This window comes from Dipodomys merriami, unplaced genomic scaffold (assembly GCF_024711535.1).
Source record: "Dipodomys merriami isolate MVZ:Mamm:240054 unplaced genomic scaffold, mDipMer1.0.p SCAF_7, whole genome shotgun sequence".
NCBI lineage: Eukaryota > Metazoa > Chordata > Mammalia > Rodentia > Heteromyidae > Dipodomys > Dipodomys merriami.
Window position 1 is genome coordinate 60,805,566 of NW_027206290.1, and position 25,679 is coordinate 60,831,244.

General features: G+C 37.3%; 2 long non-coding RNA genes across 2 annotated transcripts in view; one reads left to right on the forward strand and one right to left on the reverse strand.

The window, feature by feature from the left end:
- Positions 1-25,679, reverse strand: part of LOC138817249 (uncharacterized) — an 84,981-nt gene that overhangs the window by 58,967 nt on the left and 335 nt on the right. The gene's annotated exons all lie outside the window — the stretch shown is intronic.
- LOC138817248 (uncharacterized) overlaps positions 22,206-25,679 on the forward strand; it is a 46,450-nt gene continuing 42,976 nt past the window's right edge. Inside the window, exon 1 of the long non-coding RNA XR_011368787.1 lies at positions 22,206-22,229. This is a non-coding gene — a long non-coding RNA (uncharacterized lncRNA). The remainder of the gene's footprint in view (positions 22,230-25,679) is intronic.

The window sequence follows — 25,679 nt, forward strand, 5'->3', positions numbered from 1 at the left end:
TTATTTTTCAGTTGTGTTTTTTCAACCACATATAGATTTTTTTCTATATATCTTTGTGTATGTGTATGTGTGTGCACACGCGCTATGCTGTGCTGTTCTTGGGCTTGAACTCAGGGCCTGCATGCTGTACCTGAGCTTTTTGTTCAAGGTTACTGTTGTACTTTTTAAAAAGTTACAGTTACATAAGTAAGGTAATGAGTACATTTCTTGTCAAATGGTATATCCCCTCCCTTGTTTTCTCCCATTTTCCAAGTGTAAAGTTGTAAATTTCATTTCTGTAGTAGGAAGACCCCTACTCAGGCTGGCAAGCCCACCTAGTGGTCCAGAGTGACAGAGCCCACCACAGCAAAGTTGTTAACAAAGAGGCAACTTTATTGAGAAGGTTCCTACACTGACCTGTCAGGGCTGTAGCACAGGCTCGGGAGCTGATATTGCAACTTTGAGCAGCCCATGCTCTGGTTTTTAAAGGCAAAATTCATGAGGTCAACCCCAGTCATGCACAGGTGACCAATGGATTGTAACACATACAAAGGATTGTACAGTTATACCAGACCACATGCAAGTGGCCAATGAGGTTACAGTGAGTCTCAAGATGGCTGTTTAAACCAACCTATCACTTTGGTTTAAAATGGCACACAAATTTAGCGGGCAAAAGGCTAGGTTTACTTTAAACGGGTGGTGTTGCCAGTTGAGCAAGATTTACAGCCTATCTGCTTTATTGGTCAGTCTTTAAATGAACAATCAAGTGTGGGTTAGGTTGTTAGGGGGATGGGGACCAGACAATTTTTTTTTTCATTCCAGGAACTGGGCCATCGGAGCCAAGATGTGATTAAGGTTGTTTTTCTAGTTTGAACATCCTTTAAAGGTTTTTAGTCACCACCCTAAAAGGGCAGTCAAAAATGGAGTCTAAAATCCCTAAAACAAAGACAAAGCCTAGAATGGAATTGTACCAGCCCGGGTCCCCTCTCAGGGCCTACTTCTATTTCTAGCCTAGTGACTAGTGAGTATTGTTGTTACATTGGTTTACCCTTTGTCTTTTGTCTCACCACTTTTCCCATCCCCAAATCAGATAAATGTACGTACAAGAAACAGGGTACCAAAATAAAAAACAGTGACAACAGGGGATAAACGTAGAGAAAAAAAGAAAAAAAAAAAGAAATCACTTAGTATAATAGTTACACACACACACACACACACACACACACACACACACACACACACACACACACACACACATACACAACCTCTTGTTTCCATATCATGGTGTGCATTTAAATTAGCACTATTTCATACTCATATGTACATATGTGATCCTTCGCTAGGACTATCCTAGACATATACTAATTATTACAATAAGGGAACCCATGGAGCCTATGTTTCTTTGGGTCGGGTTTATTTCACTTAACATGATTTTTTCCAAGTCTTTCCATTTCCTTATGAATGGGGCGATGTCATTCTTTCTGATGGAAACATAGAATTCCGTTGTATATATATACAACATTTTTAACATTCTTTAATGAAATAAAAGAAGCAACCCAAAAAATCTTATGGTATAATAGAAGATCCAGAATAGCAAAACAAATCCTTAGCAGGAAAAACTGCTGGCAGAATATCAATACCAAATTTTAAATTCTACTATAAAGTCGTGGTTATAAAAACAATTTGGTACTAGCACATGAACAGGTCTGAGGACCAATGGAATACAATTGAAGACTCAGAAATGATCCCATAGACCTATGGCCAACTAATCTTTGATAAAGGAGTCAAAATCATCAAATGGAAGAAAGACAGCCTCTTCAACAACGGTGCTGGCAGAATTGGCTATACGTATGTAGAAAACTTACGTTAGATCCTCATGTATCACTCTGCACCAGAATTGATTCCAAATGGATCAAAGACCTCGAGGTAAGAGCATATACCCTCAAAATATTACAAGAAAGGATAGGGGATATAAGAGGCTTCTTAGCACAGGTCAAAACTCCTTAAATACAGATTCAGAAACACAACAAACCAAAGAAAGGCTGGATAAATGGGATTGCATTAAACTGAAGAGCTTCTGTGTGGCAAAGGACACAGCAAGATAAATAGAAAGCCCACAGATTGGGAGAAGATCTTTACTAACTATACATCTGACAAAGGCCTCATATCTAAAATATACTTAGAGCTCAAAAAACTAAAGCCCTGTGGCTGGGAAGGTGGTTTAGTGGTAGAGTGCATGCCTGAGGCCTTGGGCTCGATTCCTCAGCACCACAAAAGCAGAAAAAGCCAGAAGTGGTGCTATGGCTCAAGTGATAGAGCACTAGCCTTGAGCTAAAGAAATGAGGGACAGTGCCCAGGCCCAGAGTTCAGGCCCCACAACCAACAAGAAAAAAAAAATTAAATCCCTGAAAAACAAATCCTCAAAGAAACGACTACTTCATTAATGAGTGGGCTAAAGAATTAAAAAGACTTCTCTGAAGAGGAAGTAAGAAGGGCCAAGAGACACACAAAGACATTTTCAACATCTCTGGCCATAAAAGAAATGCAAGTCAAAACTACACTGAGATTTCACCTCACTCAAGTTAGAATGGCAATTATCTAGAAAACTAATAATTACAGATGCTGGTGGAGATGTGGCCAAAAGGAAACCCTACTACATTGTTGTTGGGAATATAAACCACTCTGGAAAGCAGTATGGAGGTCTTCAAAGGAGGAAAGAACTCCCCTATGATCCAGAAATCCCACTCCTGGACATTTATCCAAATGATCACAAACAAGGCCACACTAAAGCTACCAACTATGTTCACTGAAGCATTATTTACCATAGTTAATATATGGAACCAACCCAGAAGCTCCTCAGTAGATGTTCTACTTCTTGAGCCACAGCTCTATTTCTGACTTTTTAGTGGTTAATTGGAGGTAAGAGTCTCTTGGACTTTCCTGTCTGGCTGGCTTTGAACCGTGATCCTTAGATTTCAGCCTCAGATCTAGTAGTTAAGATTACAGATGTGAGCTACCAGTGCCAGGCCTAAAGGATACTTTCATAAGTGATGTGACTGTTCTTTTATATGGAACAAATTGTGATTGTTGTTGGATGGTTATAAAGTCTTGATATCATCACCAGTGCCCAAGTGGCCCATTGCTGACAAGAGTGATGGTTATTTCCAGGAAGGCAAAATCCTCACTTATTTACCAGCTCAATATAGATTCCAAGCTTAATATGTTCCTGGCTCTTCAGGCAATCACCATTTGCCCCCAAATAACTTTGTAGAACATAAGTGATCATTGACAGTTGGAGGCCATGCCCCATAAATATTAAAAGTTCTGAGCCAAGGGCAAATTTCAGTGTAGAGCCTGGTACTTCTTATTTATTGGTAGCATCTTTCACACTGTCAACGGTAGACATTTCATTCTAATCAAGATTTTAGACAAGTAAGGTAGTTTCCTTTTTCGTTTTGTGGATATAGCATTTTGCAAATGTGAACAGCTCTCATTCTATATCCTAAAAGAACATAGTGAAGATGACCTTGAAACTATTGCTGAGGTTGCCATTTACTTAGGCAGACGAAAAAAACAACCCCCACACACATACCTTCAGAAAATAACTAGTATTTCCAATATGAAATGATACTGACTGGGTAGGGTTAATGATGGATGGAGACAGTTAACTATTACTGTTTATATGGAAACTTTTTTAAGAGAAAGAGGTGTACCTATCTGAAATAGACCATGCAGGCAATATAAACTGATACAGATTTTTTAAAAAATGCTTTGTTTAAACAGAAGCAACAAACTGTGAGCATCCATTATGCTGAGCTACATTTAGAAACAATCAGCTTGAAAAAAAAGTTCATTCATTGTATATGACCTCAAAGCCTTTGCTTCTGAAAGCAGGTGTGTAGAGAGCTTTCCCTCTGTGAGATGCAGAAATGCAATTTGCTTCTTGAGGGCAATTTTTTCTTCCAATTCAGATGCTTGTTTTGATTTTTATATTGTCAATTAAATGCCAACTTCAGTTTTTTTCTCAGCTGCAAGGAACTGTTTTGTCATTAATGGGAAAGAACCCACAGCTGCCCAAGTGGTAAACTAACCATTTATTTTTTGTTTTCCACATTATCTAACAAAAAATAAAGTTCAATATCATAAGAAGAAGAGAAATGCCTTTGGAGGCATGAGAAAAATCAATTTGTTTCAGCACTAAATCATTTCTATTAACAAAAGACATGTTGGTGTTTGTTCTGTACATCATAAATCACAATCACACCTATGGAAAAAATGAAATGATAATTTGAATTCCCAAGTTCTTTTTAGTCAAATTATGTTCTTCTCAAAGATATAGGAAGATACTTGTGCTTCTAGAAAGATCTTGAGGGCATATGTCACATATTACCATTCTGTTTGTCTTCTCTAAATTGCTAATTTTACATAAAGCGAAGTATATATGTTAAATTTTTCTTGGCCAACAATTTCCTTCTTCTGTTTTATTTTTTTAAGGAATAAAGGAAAAAATGTCAAAATTATGTTAGTCTTCAGCTGTTCCCTTAGTCTACGTGAGAGTGGTGGTACTTACTACAAATGTAATTTATTAGGATTGATTGTCTACAGACAAAAAAGAAATAAAGCCTAGACAAGACATTTCTTTATATTTTGTTGGTCAGAACTTTGTTCAATAGTAGAAGAATATTTTATTTTATTTATTCCTTTTTCTTTCCAAAGGTTTTTTTTTTTCCAGGAGGAAGCAGTTATTTCTGATAATTCAATTTCATTTTCTTCTTCTTTGGCCCTCAGTCACATCTGTTATGGTCACATGAGATAATAAGAATAAAATAATTCCTAGCACAGAAATTGATTGATATTTTATATACCCTATTCTTCCCTTCTTAATGAATTCTGTCTCATTGTTGTCGCTTTTTTTTCAGATTTTACCCAACTTCAATTTCAGTTCAAAAGCCACATTTTTGGCAACTTCTTTTGACCATCCAGCTCTTCTTTCATGCAGACAGACTTGCTTCTCCTTTACTCTTTTTTATGTAGACTTTAAAAATGCTTTTGCATGCCTCTGATTTCTCCTCCATAGGCTCTGATCTATTCCAGTGTGTGTTTTTAGTATATGGCATACCCTTGGAAGGCAGGACACATGTCTCATGCATTTCTGCATTCTTCATTCCATGAAGTACAGTACATGGTGGGAAGCATGCCTTTCATTTATGTGAAGAATGAATATATTTATGGTAGTCACAATGTATTTTAATTTAAATCAGTATTGAGGATAAAGGCAGGGTAGATATAGACATTTAAAATTAAAACCATATTATTTAGTATAATTTCAATAATCTTTATCTCTCATGTTAAAAAAAGGAAAGGCATGGAAATCTTGTGACAGAGATCTGATGATGGAGAAAGTAAGCATACTTTACACACAAAGGAAAAAGGAAAAAGGAAACTCCCCCATACTGTAAATATCAACCATGTTTCCTACCCATAGTAACAGGAAAAAGACTGGGGCTGAGTGTCTTTTAGTAAGGCAGTCACTTCCTAGTAAATATGAAAATGAATTGTAAGCTTTTTTAGAATAGTTTGTAATGAATAATGAATGCCCTTCAAAGAACAGATTTTGTTCCATGATAAACTAAAATGTGAAAAAGGAAATGAGAGAGGTACTCCTTTACCGCTGCTTCTTATATTAGGAGAAAGGAGATTGGAATGTCAGGAATTGTTTGAAAAATCAGCACACGTTTTTCTATTAACATAGAAACATCTGACACACACTGGCCCCAGTGTGTCAAGCACTCTTGGATAGCCTATTGATAGAATGCATCTTTGTAACATCCTCACAGCAGTAGAAAAGCACTCTGGGTAAGCATAGTTGGACCATTTTCAAAACTGTCATCCCTAGTAGAATTATAGCCACAAAAAGACTGTTATTAATTTTAGTCAGTGACCCTGAGCTTAGAATGATCCCAAACTGATGCCCTCAGCCAGAGGTGGACCAATGTTCAAAGAGCAATTAGGGGCAAATAACAAGATTGGATTCTGACATGTGAGGTGAAAGGTCAGTAGAAAAGAATTGAAATGCTGATTGGCTGATGTTAGATAATTTAGGTCTACTTAAAGAATGATTTCTGCTTTGGTAATAGAGAGCAATTCAACAAGGCCTGCTGTGGGCAACATTATCACATTCAATTCTTAAATGTGAGAGTGTGTAAGTCACCTGAGCATCTTGTTAAAAATGTACATTGTTTGGGCTGTTTTGAGTTTCCACATTTCTATGGTTATGCTGATGTTATTGGTTCTCAGAACACAATTTGTGGGAGTTAAGAATAATATTGATGATGATAATTTCATTGGATTGACAGAAATCCAGAGATACATTGATACAGAGATACATAGAGAATATGTATTTTTTCTGAAATTTGCTATTTTTCTTAATGGTATAGGAGGTGTAAGGAAATATGGGATTAAAAGATTTTGGTGGGGTGCCGGTGACTCACACCTGTAATCCTAGCTACTCAGGAGGCTGAGATCTGAGGATCACAGTTCAAAGCCAGCACAGGCAGGAAAGTCCGTGAGACTCTTATTTCCAACAAACCACTAGAAAACCAGAAGTGGCGCTGTGGCTCAAGTGGTAGAACACTCACCTTGAGCTGAACCTCTGAGGGATAGTGCCCAGGCCCAGAGTTCAAGCCCCACAACCACCAAAAAAAAAAAGATTTTGTTGATAATTGAGATATATTTCCATGTTCTGTTAGATTGCTGAGAATGATTCAAAGCAAAGGAAGAAAATGTATGATGCAGGGGAACAATTAATTATTTGTGTGGGCAAGGGCTAGTGAGGTCCAATATTCATGAAGAGCAAAGGGAAAGAAACCTAGAAGAGGCAGAGCATATAGGCTTTGATTGCTTTTATTTTCTCAGTAAAGAAAGAAGTCACCTCCTGAGAATAATGGAAACAATGAGGAAGAGGAGTAGAAAGAGAAAGTAGAGGAGAAGGGGAAAATGCACATAGAAATACAGACTTTCTGGGCATCATCTAGATTGCATTTGAGGTCAGTGGTCATAGAAGTAATGTAAGGCCATCTGCTGCTTTTCTTCCTCAGCAATTGGCTATTTGAGAGGGTAAAGAGAATTTAAATAAGACATGGAATATTATTGGCTGATTAAAAAGGAGGAGAGAGATGTAATGGAATTAAGACTACATGAATTACATTAATCTCTTCTTCCCAATTTTCCTTTTTGGTTTGTATGTAAAACATCTTGTCTCTTGCCAAAGCATATGTACTTATCACTGTCTCCTTGACTTTGAGCCTAGCCATGTGAGTTGCTTTGGCCAATAGAGTTAGAACTGTTGTAATATAACCAAAGACTTAAACATGCCTGCCCGTTTTGACTGATTCTGTTGAGCTTCTTCCCTGCACTGTGAATAACGCCTAGAGCTAGCTTCCTATGCCTACAATGAAAGCTGGTGGAATAAACTTAAAACACCTCAGGAGCTTGATACAGAACTGTCTAGTTCTCCTATAGTTGCCTGCTTCAGAAATAGATGCCTTATCAACCAAGAACTTTTTTGAGTCATTTGGTAGGCAATGTTATTTCATGAAAATTCTGATTAATACTTAAGAATATGATTGGTCTATGATAATAAGAGAATATGATCTAAATGATGAGTGGAATATACACCAGGAAGGAAACAAATTAAAGCTGAGAGAAGGAGACAGGTAGTGACACGGCGGCAGAGGTGAGGTCCTGGAAGCCACAGCACAGGAGTCAGGCTATTACAAATGAGCTGGGGAGATGGGAGGTAGTGGTCAAGGAATGGAATAATGAAAACTGACCTTGAAATTTTGAGGTAAGTGGGCGATAAAAGGTAGGTCACGGTAATATGTGACTGAGGAAAGGAAGAGGATATAGGAAAGATTAGATAACGACGAGGAAGAAGATTCAAAGAGTGAAAGTGATGCACAATTTTTTTCACAGGGGCACCAAAGTGACCAAGGATGATGAATAGAATATTTTTGTAGCTCAAGGACATGGCGATTGGTAATGCTTGCAATGAATGAAGGAAACTTCTGGCAGAGCTGTGTATGGCAGCAAAAGGAGTAGTGGCTGATGTGGTCTAATGGCTACAGATTACAAGACAGAATTGGTTAAGGACAAAAAAATTATTTGGAGAAGATATTTTTGAATAAATTTAACTAAGGATGTGGAAGACCTCTTCAATAAAATGAAATGAAATGAAAACTGTACAAAGCTAAAAAAGGAAATTGAAGAAGACAGTAGAAGACAGAAAGATCTCCCATGTTCATGGATTAACCAAATACTGTGAAAATGGCTTTACTACCAACAGATTCAATACCAATGTCATTCATCACAGAAATAGAAAGGTCAATTCTAAAATTCATATAGAAGCACAAAAGACTGCAAATGCCTAAAGCAAAGATGAATAAAAACCAACACTGGCCAGACTTCAAATTATACTAATAAGCTATATTAACAAAAACAACATGTTATTGTCAAAGAAAGTGACACAGACTACAAAACCAACACATAATGTACAGAGTTGGAGCCATCTAATTTTTGACAAAGGCACAGATAAACATAAGCTAGAGAAAAGATATCTTCATCAAAAAATGGTGTCAGAAAACTAGCTATTCACATGTAAAAAAACAACTGAAACTAGGTGCTGGAAAAGTGACTCAGTGGTAGAGTGCTTGCTTAGCATGGATGAAGTCCTGGGTTCCATTCCTCAGTACCACATAAACAGACAAGGCCAGAAATGGTGTTATGACTCGAAATGGTAGAGTGCTACCCTTGAGCAAAAGAAGCTGAGCGACAGTGCCTAGGCTCTGAGTTTAAGCTGCAGGACTGGAAAAATAAAACAAACAGACAAAAACTGAAACTAGATTTCCACCTCTTAACTGTAAAAATAAAAATCAATCCAATGGGATTGGAATTGTGGCTCAGTTGGTAAAACAATGGCCAATGAGTGAAAGTAGCATGTACTGTTTGTGTCCCAATCTAGGACAAAAAAAAATCAATTCAAAATGAAGCAAAAGCTTTAACGTCCTAAAACTCTAAATGTACTACAGGAAAAATCACATAGGGAAAACACTTGAAGATATAGGTATAGACAATGACTTTCTGAGGGAATAAGAACCAGAACGGTGAATGGGACTGCATCAAATTAAATAGCTTCTATACCACTGGCCACTGGTGGCTCATGCATTAAATTCTAGCTACTCAGGAAGCTGAGATCTGAGAATCATAGTTCAAAGCCAGCCAGGGCAGTGAAGTCTATGAATCTCTTATCTCCAATTAACTACCAAAAAGTCAGAAGTGAAGCTGTGGCACTGGTTTGAGCAAAAAAAAAAAAAAAAAAAAAAAAAAAAGCTCAGGGACAACACCTAGGCTCTTCAAGCTCCAGGACCAACACACACACACACACACACACACACACACACCACACACACACACACACACACACACACACACACACACACACACACACACACACACACACACACACACACACACACACACACACACACACACACACACACACACACACACCACAAATGCTCCTGCACAGCTAAAGAAACAATTACCAGAATGAAGTGACAGCTTTTGGATTGGAAAAAAAATAAATCTTTGCTAGCTATTCATCATTCAATGGATTAATATCCAGAATACAATAAGAGCTAAAAAATGTAAATATCATATGAACAAATAATTGAATTAAAAATTGAAATAAAAATAATTGAATTAAAGAACTACAAGTGGACAAAAATGCATAAAGAAATATTCAATATACTTAGCTATAAAAGAAATGCAAATCAAAGGACATTATGATTCCACTTCACTCCAGTCAGAATGGCTTTCATCAAGCAAACAACAAATTGGCTAGCAAGGACGTAGGGAAAAGGGAACCATCACGGATTCTTTGTAAGAATATAAATAAATGGAACCACTCTGGAATTTGACATGAAGGCTCCTTGAGAAACTAAAAGTAGAAGTACCACATTATCTTCAGCATGTATTCTCAAAGGAATATAAGTCAGCATACAGTAGAGATAGCTGCATTGCACTATTTACAATAGCCAAATTACAGTGCTCGTCCATAGTTGTATGGATAAAGGCTAGGTGCTATGTATAAACTACAAAGCACTACTTAACCTAAAGCAGAGTAAGTCATTTATAGGAAAACAGATGAAACCGGAAATCAGCTGTAAAATTAAACAAGCCAGACTCAGAAAGACAAATACTGCATGTTCTCTAATAATTGGAAGCTGAATTTAAAGAAGAAAAATGGAGAGGCATATGAATGGGGAACTGTCTGAGGAAGTAACTCATGGGAGGTGGGGGGGGGAATGGAGAAGCCAAAGGGGGAGCAGAATGTGAGTGAAGTACATTATATGCATTATGGAAAAGTCATAACAGCCATCTAAAAATGATGAGAAGGATCACAAACAGGAGAGAGAGAGGGAGCATCAGAAAGTGAATTAGATGGGGTGAGTATGATCAAAAATATATTATACACACATCCAGAAATATCGCAGTCAATCCTCCACACTCTGCAATTAATATGAGCTAATAAAATGAGAGAGAAACTAAGCAATAGGAGTAAGAATTCTTTCAGATTCTTTCATAACTGGAATGTAGACTTAAAAACTAAAATTACTGTTAGTCCCGAGTTAGCTGCGGGGAGGAGGATCTTTGGGATTCAGCCGTATTCCTATTAGAGCCAAGTGGTAAAGGGCTCATTTCTGAAAGAAGTTGAAAGTGTTGGGGGTTCTAAAGATCACAGAGGGTGGTCTTGAGCGGTCAGGAAAGGGTCAGATTTATCTGAAGGAAAGCAGGGTTAAAGAGGAGAGCCTTGGACTTCCAGGATAACCGCCTGAGGATCATATTAGAGGGAAAGCTGGGCATGATGGGGTTGTTTCTCATCTCTCTGGAAGGTTTTAATGGAGAATGAAGAGTGGCTTGCTGAGTATAAAGGAGAATCTGAGGGGTCTCCTTACATCCTGAAGTATATGATGTTGCGGTGGAAGTAGGTAACTTTAGAAGACCTCATTCATGGCTTTCTTGCAACACATCTGAAAGTAGTTGCAAGATGTATAGGTAAAATAGTTCAATTCTGTGTTCTCTTTTTCCCCCTCTCATGAAAATCTCCTCTGAAAAAGGAAATATCCTAAGATCAAGCTTAGGGAAATCACTTGATATTATTATTATTCCATTATTGCTTCTGATAAATTGTCAGTTTTTGCTAACTTAGATGTCAGGCACTATGCTTACTGCTTTGTTTAAATCATCTCTTTAAAGCCTCACAACAACCAAGGAACAATTATTCTTTTTTTTAAGTAGTGGCAATTAAAGCTTTGCAGACAGAAATCACCTATCAGGGGCCATTTATACAGCATGTGGTTGGATGAGCATTTACATCTGAGATGTTAGGCACTAAGTCCTGAATGATTTATTATCTCATCTGTCGGTAACTCTGAACAAGTTGGTGTGTTAGTAGTTGGTGGTAAAGGGCTCTGGGTTGACCTAGCATTCTATTTATTGTTTTGTATGTTGTATTTGTCATTATAGTGACTCAACTTATGATGGTTTCAACCACAACCATTTTTCTTCTCCTTTTGGCCAAAGGCCCACCTCATCCTGACACTGCATCTGATAAAATGCTTTGCACACAACAGATGCTTAATGTATTGCATGCTTGAGTTAAGAGTTACCCAGACATCTAAGTTTTCATCCTTAAGCATAGATTAAAATCCCCTGGGGAGGTAAAAAGAAGTCTTGCCACTCAAGCCAAAGATTGGACTTCAGTTAGATTCATTAAGGACCAGAGGACCAGGCATCTGAATTTTCAAATCTTTCTTGTTGATTCCTCTGAGCGATCAAACACTTAGCTCCCTGCTTTAAAGAGTCAGGTTCTAATATTTGCAGGTCCTGTTTGAAATGTAATTGCCTTTCTATGGTATGGATGTGGGAGAAGGGAAGTAACAAGCGCTATGGCAATATTTATATCAAAAGGCTTGGGATGTTAACTGTGGTCCCTTTCCATACCCAGAGACAAGGTTATCAGTGTAAACAGTTGTATTGGCATTTGAACTCAGGGCCTTGCACTAGCTAGGTTCACCCCATAATCAGCTTTTAATTCCATTCCATTTTGCCGCTCTCGTCTAATCTTGGCATTTTTCATCTAGTATCTGAATTTGGCTTTCAACTTGACTTGGATCCAGTTCTGCCATTGCTGAAATGATCTTCCTTGGCTGCTTTACTAGGCATGACCATCACTCAAGAGAATTGCATTTGAAAACAGAATCAAATCTTCATAATTTACATTACCCAAAGATGTATTTGTTCTAATAAAAGTGACTGAACCATTTAGGTTGAACTTGTGAAGCATTCTTGGCTTAGGGTTCTGATTCCTTCTAAGACACCTGGCAGTTAGTGACACTCACCAAGCAGCAGTAGCTGATAGGCAGCCACATGGAGCCTGGGACACAAAGGAAATAGAAGCCAACCTTTGCCATTCGTATCCCCTGTGCTTGTTCAAAGGATGTTGGAAATTTACCACCTGCATATATTTATCACCTGTCAGAGAGATCTTAAGCATGGATGATAGAAAAACACTCAACGAAGTATCAAGGAGTCTGTGGCTTTTCTGTCTTGGGCATTCTTAATTTTCTTTGGTTTAATGGTAGATTGATTGTAAGAACTTGCTCTAATGGTCCAGAGCCTCATCACAGGTTGAGACAGTATAGCTTCTTCCATTCAGCAATGAATTCTCTTTGTCCACCCCTGGAATCAGATTGGCTTTGTGATCAACTGTGACCCATAACATTCAATGGCTACGACACTACTCCACTTATCAACTTTCCCTTAGGAAGATGGGTGCACATTGGCTCTCTTCTCTTAGATACCTGTGTGGCCTGTTGGAGTATGAAAAACCTCAAGCATAGAGTCCAGTTGCTCCAACCTAGACTACAGTAGTAAACCAGCTAGCCTGCTAATCCAAACAGGGAAAGAAGTCCAGTTATAAAGTAGAGAGCCCATGTGACTTGATAGGATATATAGACCCAACTATCACCAGAAAAGGTGCTTAAGTAGACCATAAACCCATGAGCAAAATTTCTTATGATTTTAAGCCATTAGGCTTTAGAGTAGGTTGTCATACAGCAAGTGGTTTACAGATAATGGCCTCAATTACTTTGTCTCCAAGAGAAGGGTTAGCAATTTTATATAGAAGGCAGTGTGTTGTAACCCAAGCTGTGCACAGTAATTGCCTGTGGATGTCAATTGAGCTGTTCTGTTTCTGCTGCACACTAAAACATGGTGGTAGGCTTCTCAATATCACAAGTGACTTTGATGCATGGCTAGGGTGAAAGGAATACTTTGAAGATTTTCCTCTGACATGAGATTGTAGATTGTATGATTCTCCCACAGGGGGCTCCCCTTTTAGAGTTATAAGCCACCAGAAAGGTATATAATAATTACATTCCCCAAAGAAGTCAGAATTGTGTTAGGTTACCCTTGTAATGAACAGACTTTAGTCTGCCTAGTGAAACTCTGAAAAGACAGTATGTTTTAGTCTCTGTACCTTTACTGGCTTTTTCTCTTGAACATCGCTGCATTGGCTAGAAATCAACTTCTTGTAAAAAAAATAGAAATTTAGTGCATAAAGGAATTTGTGACATAGGAATAAGGAATCCTCTCAATAGATGAGACAGCTTCACCTGACCTTTGCCAGGTGTGGAGAGGGAAAGAAGCATCTTCTGGAATCAGACACCTTGCTTGTTCCCATATACTTCTCTTACAAGAATTTCCTAGTTCCATGGTACATATCTTTTATCTTCTTTTCTTCCTTTTGTAGACTGCCTACCTCAGAGTGTTCATTAGCCTACATAAGTCCACCAAAAAGGGGTTCATCAGTGCTAGAACCTGTCTGCCATTTAGGTTGAATAGAGCTTAATATGTCTGTCCTAATTACAAACTGCCAGGAGCAGGGCTATGACAGTTGCAGCTCAAATTAGAGGTCTAAACCAGGTCACACCAGCTGAGAAGGAAAGTTCACATATATATATATATTTTGCCTACACTTTTTAGAGATCCCTAGAATCAAATTCTAAAAGAGAAAGGGTGGAATCAGAAGAAACGATTCATAGATCTAATGAGTAATTCTTCTATTATATTTATCTTGTCTCAACAGATGAACACAAAAATGAATCAACTAACTTTTTGAAATATTTGAAATTCAACTATACAAAATCATGATTGTATTTTTTTCAGATGTCTGAGAGATGATTACCAAAATTATATATGTATACATACATACATATATAATATTTTAAGATGTACAAAGTGACAATAACTTTACTTGTGAATATATTAATTGACCAACTAACAACTAACAGAGTTACTCTATTTATTTATTTATTTATTATTGTGAAAATACTGTACAGAGGGGTTACAATTACATGGGCAAGATAATGAGTACATTTCTTATTAAGCATTGTTGCCTCCTCCTTTGTTTCCCCTTCCCATTCCTTTCCACCTCCCCCTCTCCCCCACCCCTGCCCAAGTTGCAAAGTTCACTTTTCGACATTATGACTTGTACATCTCATTGTTGCAATGGGTCCACCTGTATCCCTACTTAAATGATTTGTTTTTTCCCTTTCCCTCCACAAATTATACCAGCATCAAATACAGTGAAAGCAGGGGTTATACCGTGAGGGGGGACATACAAAGCAACAAAGAAATAATCTTATAAATATGTTAGAAACAATTGCATGACAGCAAAAACATTTGAATGCTTTCACCTAACATCAACTTATCTGACCTTTTCTGCTTGTCTCAGACATACACTAGTTATTGCAAGTAAGGGAAACCAAGGGACCTATTTTTGGGGGGGCCTGGCTTACTTCACTTAATATAATTTTTTCCAAATCTTTCCATTTCCTAATAAATGGGGCAATGTCATTCTTACTCTTCAGTGAGAATATTTAAGATCTACCTCACATTCAGATTTCAACTGTACAATCCAGTGTTGTTAACCATAGTCACCATGTTATACATTAGACTCCAACAATTTATATAAGAGATTATAAGAGATTGCTATGAACAACTATATAACCAATGATTTTGATAACCTAGCAGAAAAGGATAAATTACTAGAAATATATAACCTACCAAAACCAAATTGTGAAGAAAAAGAAAATCTGAATGGAACAATAATGAAGAAGATTTAATTGTAATAAAAAGCTTCACATAAGTGAAAATCCTGATATCAGAATAGGTCCACTGGTAAATCCTACCAAATACTTGAAGATTTATCACCAATATTTCTCAAGAAATTCCAAGACATTGAAGATTAGGGATCACTTCTAAACTTTCTTTTACAAGTTCTGTAGTATACTGATACCAAAGCCAGGAAAAGAACAATACAAGAAAAGAAAATTGTAGTCCATTATTTCTGATGAACCATAGTGCAAAAATCCTTCAAAAATACTGGCAAACCAAATTCAACAGCACAGTAAAAGGATCATACACCACAACCAAGTGAGATTTTTCCCTTAGGATATAAGAATTGTATTCAAATGAATAAAAGTTACACAGTATAGTAATGGAAAGAAATGAAAGAATAAAATCTTGATAAATACAGACAAATATTTGGCAAAACTCAACATATTTTCATTGTGAAAACTCTGAACAAATGGGTATATTAGGAATGTATCTCAACATAATATGTCATTTGTTGAGAATTTCATTTTCTAATTTCAAGATATATTACAGAGTTATAGTAATAAAACTGATACTGGCATAAAAGTAGAGACATACACCAATGAAACAAAAACAGGAATCCATGAATAACCCCATTTATATATAGTCAGCTAATATGTGACAGCCCATACAAGAACACACTCTGAAAATCAGATAATCTCTTCAATAAGCATGTTGGGAAAACTGAGTATCTACAAACAGAGGAATGAAACTGAAACACTGTCTTTGATCACCCATAAATATAAACTCAAAATTGAATAAAGACTTGAATGTAAGACCAAAACTGTAACACTTCTAGAAGAAAACATGTGGAACAAAAGCTCCCTGACAATGATCAAGCAATAAAAGCAAAAATAAGCTAGTGTGACTAGATCAAACTATACATATTCACAGGAAAGGAAACCATAAACAAGTAGAAAAGCAATCTAAAAAATAGGAGGAAACATTTGTAAACTATTTATCTAATAAGACTTTCACATCCAAAATAAGTAACAAACTCATAGAAATCAATAGAAAAGGAGTAAATATTAGATTAAAAATTCTAATGGTCAAAGACCTCGGAGTCAAAGCAGACACTCTGAAAACATTACAGGATGGCATCGGAGAAACACTAGGTCTCCTTGGCACAAGCCGAAATTTTCTTAGTAGAGACCAAGAAACACAACAAATCAAAGAAATCTTGGACAAATGTGATTGCATGAAATTGCAGAGTTTCTGCATGGCAAAGGACATAGCTAGCAAGAGCAATAGAAAGCCAGGAATTGGGAGAAGATCTTCACTAGCCATAGGACGGACAAAGGCCTCATAACTAAAATATACCTAGAACTCAAAAAATTAAATTCCCCAACAACAAATCCTCAAAGAAACGACTGCCCAATAAATAAGTGGGCTAAAGACTTAAAGAGAAACTTCTCTGAAGAGGAAAGAAGGATGGCCAATAGACACATGAAGAAATGCTCAACCTCTCTAGCCATAAAAGAAATGCAAATCAAAACAACATTGAGATACCACCTCACCCCAGTTAGAATGGCTCTAAGAACTCTAATAACAACAGATGCTGGAGGGGATGTGGCCAGAAGGGAACCCTACTGCATTGTTGATGGGAGTGTAAACTTGTTCAACCACTTTGGAAGGAATTATGGAGGTTCCTCAAAAGACTCCACATAGAACTCCCCTATGACCCAGCAATCCCACTTTTAGGCATTTACCCAAATGATCACAAACAAGACCATACTAAAGCTACCAGCACAACTATGTTTATTGCAGTATTATTTACCATAGCTAAGATATGCCCCTCAGTAGATGAATGGATCAAGAAAATGTGGTATATATACACAATGGAATTCTATGCCTCCATCAGAAAGAATGACATTGCCCCCTTTATTAGGAAATGGAAAGACTTGGAAAAAATTGTATTAAGTGAAGTAAGCCAGGCCCAAAGAAACATAGGTCCCATGGTTACCCTTATTTGCAATAACTAGTATATGTCTGAGACAAGCAGAAAAGATCAGATAAGTTGATGTTAGGTGAAATGAACCCCAAGATAAGGATTCAAATGTTTTTGCTTTCATGTGATTATTTCTAACATATTTATAAGATTATTTCTTTGTTGTTTTGTATGTCCCTCCCCCACGGTATAACCCCTGCTTTCACTGTATTTGATGTTGGTATAATTTGTGGAGGGAAAGGAAAAAACAAATCGTTTAAATAGGGATACAGGTGGACCCATCGCAACAATGAGATGTACAAGTCGTAATGTCAAAAAACGAACTTTACAACTTTGGTGGGAAGTGGGGGGAGGATCAGGTGGGGAGACGGGGGTATGGGAAGGGATTGGAAGGGGAAATAAAGAGGAGGCAAAAATGCTTGATAAGTACTCATTATCTTGCCCATGTGATTGTAACCCCTCTGTACAGTATTCTCACAATAAAAAGTAAATAATAAATAAATAAAAATGAACTTTACAACTTTGGCAGGGGGTGGGGAGGTGGAGGGCTGGGGGGATGGGAGATGGGAAGGGATGGGAAGCAGAAGGAGGAGGCAACAATGCTTGATAAGAAATGTACTCATTACCTTGCCCATGTAATACCTTGCTCTGTACAGTATTTTCACAATTAAAAAAAATCTAATAGACCTAGTCAGACATTTTTTTTCCAAGTAAGACATACACATCATCAACAAGTCCATGGAAAGGTGCTTAGCATAGTATCAGGTAAATGTCAATCAAAGTCACAAGGAAATATTAATTCATACTTGGTAAAATTTTCTATTACCACAACAATGGGAGAAATGTTATTTGTTTTGTTTCTTTTCTTCTTCCTTTTTTTTGTATGAGACCAGGTTTTTAACTTGGTTTTGATGTTTTTGAGCATTAGCAGGCACTCTACCACCTGAGACACATCTTCAACCCCAAAAGGGTTCATTATTATTATTATTTTATTTTTTGGAGAGAAGTGTTGGTAAAAGAGTGAATGAAAGAGAGGTCTTATTTACTCTTGGTAGAACTGTTGCAGGCTGGAGTTTCCTAAAAATATTAAAGATAGATTTACTATGTAACCCAGTAATCCAATTTCAAAGTACAGTATGAAGGAAATGAAATCAATATCTTGAAGTATTTTTTGTACTCCTGTATTGATTATGACATCATTCATGATTATTAAGACATAGAGATAACTTAAGTGCATTTAAAGAGGAGACAATTCTACATGTTGTGAACAACATGAAGGATCTTAAGGCTAGGTGAAATAAGCCAAGAGAACCTAGCAAAAGCAGCTTAGTCTTTCTTATTGTATATGCAATCTAAAAAAAAATAACTAACAGAAACAGAGTCAAATGGTGTTTGCCAGGTACTGGGGGAATAAAGGAAATGCAGAAATTTTGATCAGTTCCAATCACTGTTAAATATTATCGCACATATATGTTTCTGTTATTGTTGTTTGCATTATGTAAAGAAGAAAATGTTATTTATAGTGAGTATGCAGTAGTGCTTCTCAATTGTCAGAACACAATCTTAACAGCTGCTGTGCATGTTTTAGGTGAAGACTTTAATATATGTTTTCATCCTCCAGAGAATGTAGGGAGTCATTAAAGAAATGACCAAGAAGTAAACACCAGCCCTTCAGGAATCATTTTATCATCAATCTGGCTAACCTGTTTCATGGTTTTATACCCAGGGGCAAAGCATATGTGCTCAAAGAAAAGAAAAGACTTGACTGATTAATTTGGAAGGCAGAAAAGTAATTGCTACATATATTTGCAATGTGTTTCAAGGAATGCAGCTCTATAGCATCGCTTCATAGAAGACTTATGTTAAAAAATATGAAGGAAAGTATGGTTTATTTTTATTCCACAACTTAACAATGTTTTAGGAAATCCCTCTGGACATGTAGACATGTCCTCTGACATTGTGGAGTTTTGCAGCTCACTAGAGAGTATCTATCACTTTGTACATCACAAAGGATGGTAGGGGCAATGGTATTTGAATAGTACTCTGATTGATGCGTGCAACTGATCTACACAAACAAGAGTTGATGCAGGAGCTGGGAATGTGGCTTAGTGGTAGAGTGCTTGCCCAGTATGCAGGAAGCTCTGGGTTTGATTCCTCAGTACCACATACACAGAAAAAGCCAGAAGTGGTACTGTGGCTCAAGTGGTAGAGTGCTAGCCTTGAGCAAAAGAAGCTCAGGGACAGTGCCCAGGTCCTGAGTTCAAGCCCCACAACTGGCCCAAAAAATATAGTATGGCATGGAAGAAAGTGCAGGAAGCTAAGCTACTGGCGTCCAATGGCCCAGGGTTATGCATAAGGCTGAGAGTCAGGAAGCATTCATGACAACATGAAGCAGGACCTCACACTCAATATTCAGATTTTTCTTTCACTAGGAGAGCAATGGGAAACAATGAGTGCAATGAATGAGCAAATGAATAGCAAGAATCTATTTTTTTTAAAACATTACTTAATTTATTTTTGACACAGTGTCACTAGAGAGCCTAGGCTGGCCTTAAATTTGTCATCTTCCTGAATTAGTTTCCTGAATGCTGGGATGATTGATGTAAACCAGGGCACTTGGCCTAGATTTACCTTTTTATATGATTGTTCTGAATGGTCTAAGAAGCAATAGACCTAGAATGATGAGACGATGTGATAGATATGAAAAGTAATTCTAAGGCTGAATCCATAAGACTTGCTTATTTATGGATTGGCTGAACAGATGTGATAGATAGGCTGTGAAGGTGATCCTGATTTTTTTCGGCACCCTATGCTATAGAACTTTGGTGTATCCTCTTTTTCTCTCCACTTGATTGTGTGCCTGGCAGAAGCAAAATTACCAGTGTGGAGATTTCACGAGCATCATTAGAAAAATCTTGCTCCTTCTTGTGTTTTTGTTGTCTCTATGAGCATATGTCCCTGCTGGCCCATGGAACATGATGGACACATGAAACAGACCCAAGATGCTCAGATCTTCCAGTGGAATCTGGTTTAGGTCAATGGACAGGCAGGCACATCGCCAAATAAACAAGCCCAGCCAAAAGATGTAGAGCTACCCAGCAGACCTCCAACTTGCCCTGAGACATAGCAACAAATGCTATTGCATTATGCTAGTCAAGTTTTAGGGTTGTTTGTTATGTAACATTTCCGTGGCAAAAATAAACGGATGCAGGAGCAAGGGAGAAAAAAGGATTTGAAACACAGTCATCTGTTGTGGAATGAATATTTGTTTCTTCCTGAATTTATTTTTCAAAATTCAAACTCCTAATGGGATAGGGTTAGGAGGAGGTAGGGGCTTTAGGAGATAATTAGCTCAGGAGCATGATCTCTTCATGAATAGGATTAATAATTTAGAAAAAACACGAGAGGTTTTTCTTTTACTCATTCACTTGAGAATATAGAAGGCATCATCTTCATGCTTTTAAGTAGAACCTCACCAGATGTTCGGATCTTGGATTACTGGGCCTTCAGAACTATAAAGGATAGGTATTAATTGTTTAAGCTACATAGCTTGTTATATTCTGTCCTAAGGAACCCAATCTTATTAAGGCTTCAAGTCTATGACCACAAATTTAACCTACTACGGTGCACAATTCTAAGAAATTGGAGAATAGGAAAGACTGGAGAAAAACTGGACTATCAAATCTAACAAACTATAAGTAATTAATCTTAAAGTTGATTAGTCCATAGTAGTGAGAAACAAGATTCCAAGTGCACAGTTTACATTTTTGCATGATGTTCATACTTTGGCATAGCCTTATTCATAAAATGTTTTTGGTGTGTGTTCAATCAATTATACTTTTCAAAAGAAAACTCACAAAATTCTATAGCATGGCAAGGCATGAGGAAAAAAATAACAAAGCCAGCAAACCCTGTTGAATTGAGGCCCCTGTTGCCTTGCTGGTTTTTGGTCCCTATTTTCTCACTGTAGCACCAGAAAATCACAGAGTAGATGCAACTGATGGCAGGAAGGAACAGTTCCTGACAACAACACTATCAGTTCAAAGCTGCATATCTTCAAAGGGAACACAAAGAGAAATGGAAAAAAAAAGAGTCCATTCCTGGGGTTTGACTGTGGTCGTGTGGCAGTTTGTGTTTATGGATGTGTTTTAGGCTTCCCACATTTAATTGCTACTAAGTGAGCATTTACATAAGTGTTTCCCATAGAGACAGGCACACACTAACAAAATTGTCTCCTCAGTTTTTTTTATTTGAACTGTAATTGCTTATATTTTTGAATATTCTCAAGTAGGGTTAAAGTGATAGCAGCAGAAGAACCACTAGAGAGATTATGAAACTATAGATCCCTTGAGATTCTGATATTGTAGGTTGGAGATGGAACCTTGAGACTGTATTGTTAGTAAATTCCCAGGAAATGCTTTTGGCCTGTGTTGTGAAGTTTCTCTACTCACAACTCCAAATAGAGAGATTTATAAAGTTATCCTCATAGGCATATTGTTTTCACAACTTTTATTTTTGTCTTTGTCTAAAAGTGACCTTAAATACATGGTCCTGCTTTATAATTGCCTCCCCAAACACATAATTACAGATCAATTCTGCCTTGCTGAGAAAAAAAAATGCAGTTATTCCTAACAGTTGCTTTGCAAACAAGGTGCATTGGTGAAAATGAACTAATGTTTTCCTTCTTTCTGCAAACATTGTGTCTTTGGGTATTGCTGACCAAATTGAAGGGCCAAAATATTCAGTCTTAAATTGGAGGATTTGGAAAGTTTTGTTTCAATCCTTCTAAACCAATAGAGTTCTGCTTGTCAGAAGGCAGCTTAACTCTGTATCATGAATGTAAGGCCACTGATAGAGGGACTCGAGCTTAGTTCTGGATAAAGTCGCATCGTCCATTTGATGAGAAGCAGCATGAAGAGAGGCAGAGCAGTGTGGTTGTCATGTGGCTACAGATTTCCTTTGTTGCATATTACTGGAACTATTACAATCCCTATGTTCCATGGAACTCACAGGCTGAGAACAGGTGGGTATAAGAAAGTATTTCCTGCTTTGGTTTTCTTAATACCTAGTGTAATTACAGCTCTTGTTGTAAGATAAGGATATATAACATGTGGAAAATATAGATAAGCTTAATAATGCAAAAAACTATGAGTCCATTCCTCAAGAGAAACCACTGTTGGTTTAATTTATTTATTACAAATTTAGTTCTATAGTATAGTTTTAGTTCTGAGTTTTTTAAACAAAATTGGGAGACTTCTTTATAAAATTGAATCATTTCTTACATTTTTTTGCCTATTATGAAAGAATCCCTAATAACTTTTTATCTCCAGAATTTTAATCTTTTCCTGTATGATAATTTATATGTTAAAATCACTATCTGTATTTGTCTCTCACTACTTCCCTATCTCTTTGGCTTTTTCTTTAAAATATTTAGGAACTTGTAGTAAACTGAATACTTTTTCTAAGACCAGACACAAGAGGTAAAGCTCAAATATAGAGAATATTGAAGTGCTAGAAATGCTTGCTCTGGGGAAGAGGTTGTATATATTCCTAATTTCTTAAAGCTTAGTTTCAAATTGGCCAATTATAAGGGAAAGGGACAGCAAAGATCTGGGGCCCCAATAGGTGAGAAAGTAGAGAAAATGTTCAGGAAAAGGGAGGTTGTACCATGTAGGAGACTTTGACAGTATCTGGCAAACTCAGCCTTTGCACACACACGCACACACACACACACACACACACACACACACACACACACACACACATACACACATATACACACACACACAAAGTGAAATTCAATGTGCACATACATGGGCATTGGTTTAAGTTGGAATATATAAAGTAACACCTTTGATTCAGATTGATCTGTGACTCTGTAGTCTTAATTTAGCAGAACAAATGTATATATATTTAATTGAGTGGTGTTCTTTTTTTTTATTTTTTATATATCCTAAATATATCTTCTCTGTCTCTCCCTCTCTTTCTTCCTCCTCTCCCTCCATTGAGTGGTGTTCTTATACAGACATATTTAGATCATGTTCCTAAGAGTTCAAGAAACACTGTAGAAAAGCTCTGAACATTTTTGCATGGCCTAAGCATATAGTGTCACATCTGGTTGGTACAATGGATGTATGTTTTTAGACATATATGATTATGTAGACCCAGGGTAGCCTGGAACTTAAGGTCTCCCATGTGTTGGGATTACAGGTGTACACTGTTCCATCCAGTTCCACTGGACAATTTTAAGAATGGGTTTAGACAGAATTTAAAACCTATTAAAGAACAGAGATTTCAAATTCAGTGTAGAGAGAAAGGTAGATAGGAAGAGCAGTTAAAAACACATGAAGGACAAAAGCTAGAAGGGGGAATTGGGATGTTTATGAAGATAATGTCTAAATTGTCTCTAGGTTAGATCAAAGATACGAATCCTCAGTTTAAAAATTAAAATGAAGGGGCTGGGAAGGTGGCTCAGTGGTAAAGCGCTTGCCTTGCATGCTTGAGGCCCTGGGTTCGATTCCTCAGCACCCATAAGCAAAAAAAAAAAGCCGGAAGTGGCGCTGTGGCTCAAGTGGTAGAGCGCTAGCCTTGAGCTGAAGAGCTGAGGGGCAACACCCATGCTCAGAGTTCAGGCCCACCACCGGACCCCCAAAAAAAGATTAAAATGAAACTTGAGGGGCCAGGAAGGTGTCTCAGGGGTAGAGTGCTTGCCGTGTGTGCAAGAGACACTGGGTTTGATTCCATAGCCCCACATAAATAGAAAGAGTCAGAAGTTGTGCTGTGGCTCAAACGGTAGAGCACTAGACTTGAACTAAAGAGCTGAAGGATAGTGCACAGGCTCAGAGTTCAAGCCCCACGACTGATAAAAAAAGAAAAACAAAAAAACGAAACTTGAATAAAATAAGAGAGCCAGGTACTTGTGTTTCAAATGCCTGTGATGCAACCTTTGCTTGGGAGGCAGAGATTTGGAAATCAATTCAGACAGAAAAGGCTCAGAGACTCCTTCTCCAAAATAATCAGCAAAAACACTAAACTGGAGGCTTGGATCACATGGTAGATTACTAGCTGTAAGCAAAACAAGCTGAGTGCAAATCACAATAACTGGCACACAAAAAAAGAAAAAAGAGACAATAGCCCAATAGCTATATACATATGGCCATATAAAATGATACTAATTCAATTGAACTCCACAAGAAGGAAACAAGAGGGTTTGTTTTCGTGTACTGCTTGCAGTTATTTCTTTATTCTTTCGATTTTTTTCTCCTCTGATTTATTCCCTGTGGTCCCTGTTTCAGATATAGACACACTTTGTCTTGTATATAAGTTTATCTGATTTGAGGAAGGGAAGAGGAATCACAGAAATGGTGGGACAAAGGGTGAACCAATGCAATGGCGATATTTACTGGACACTAGGTTGGAAATAAACTTTACAACTTCTAGGGGGAACTTGGGGGGAGGGAAAGTGGGAGAAAATGAGGGAGGGGATACCACTGTTCTAAAAGAAATGTACTCACTACCTTACTTATGAAATTGTAACCCTTCTGTATATCACCTTTACAATAAAAAAAAAAAGCTAGCTGACCTTACAATCAATTGTAGAAAAAGAAGCCAAAACCCGACAAAAGAATAGATATTAGATTGACAGCTGATTTCTCTCTGCACACTGATGCCAGGAGATGTGGAGTGAGTCAGATCTATATAGTACTCAAGAAAACACCTGTCAACCCATCAGGGAATGCCTTGAGGAAGGTCAAGACGGTTTTAACCCCAAACAAAGAGCATTTTATAAGCAACAGATCCTCACTACAGTGATGGTAGAAATACACTCAGGTAGAAAGAAAATGACTCTAGAAGCTACACACCTGAGTTGAAAGCAAAGCCAAATATAATTAGATGAACAGCTCAGTACATATGAGTTAACAAGTATAAAAGTCATAATATCTAATTTGGGAAGTTTAAAGACTAAAGATAGATCTGAATTCTAGACAAAAAAATTAACTTGAGTGGAGCTAATTGTTTTAAAATTCATTTCTTATAGGAAAAGAAGGTTAAGATGCCCATTGACTTTAAGTATCTCTTGTAATGAATGTCACTTTTCAAAGGGATTAAAAGGAGAGTTACTGAGGACAGTACTTACAAACTGGTAACTATGAGGTAAAAAAATCAATCTCAATTTAAATAGCATTGAGAAACAAAAAAACAAACATATGGGCACAAAATATATTGAGAAAAATAAAATCAAAGAGATTTGTGCCTATAGTTACTGAAAGACTAAACTTCCCACTACAATTGGAAGGTTTTTGTCCCTGAATATAATTAAATGATTTTTTTAAAGAAATGTCATAGGCCAGGTGCCTGTGGCTCACACCTGTAATCCTAGCTACTCAGGAGACTGAGATTTGAGGGTCATGGTTGGAATGGTTGAAAGCCAGTCCAGGCAGGAAAGGCCATGAGACCCTTATCTCCAATTGAC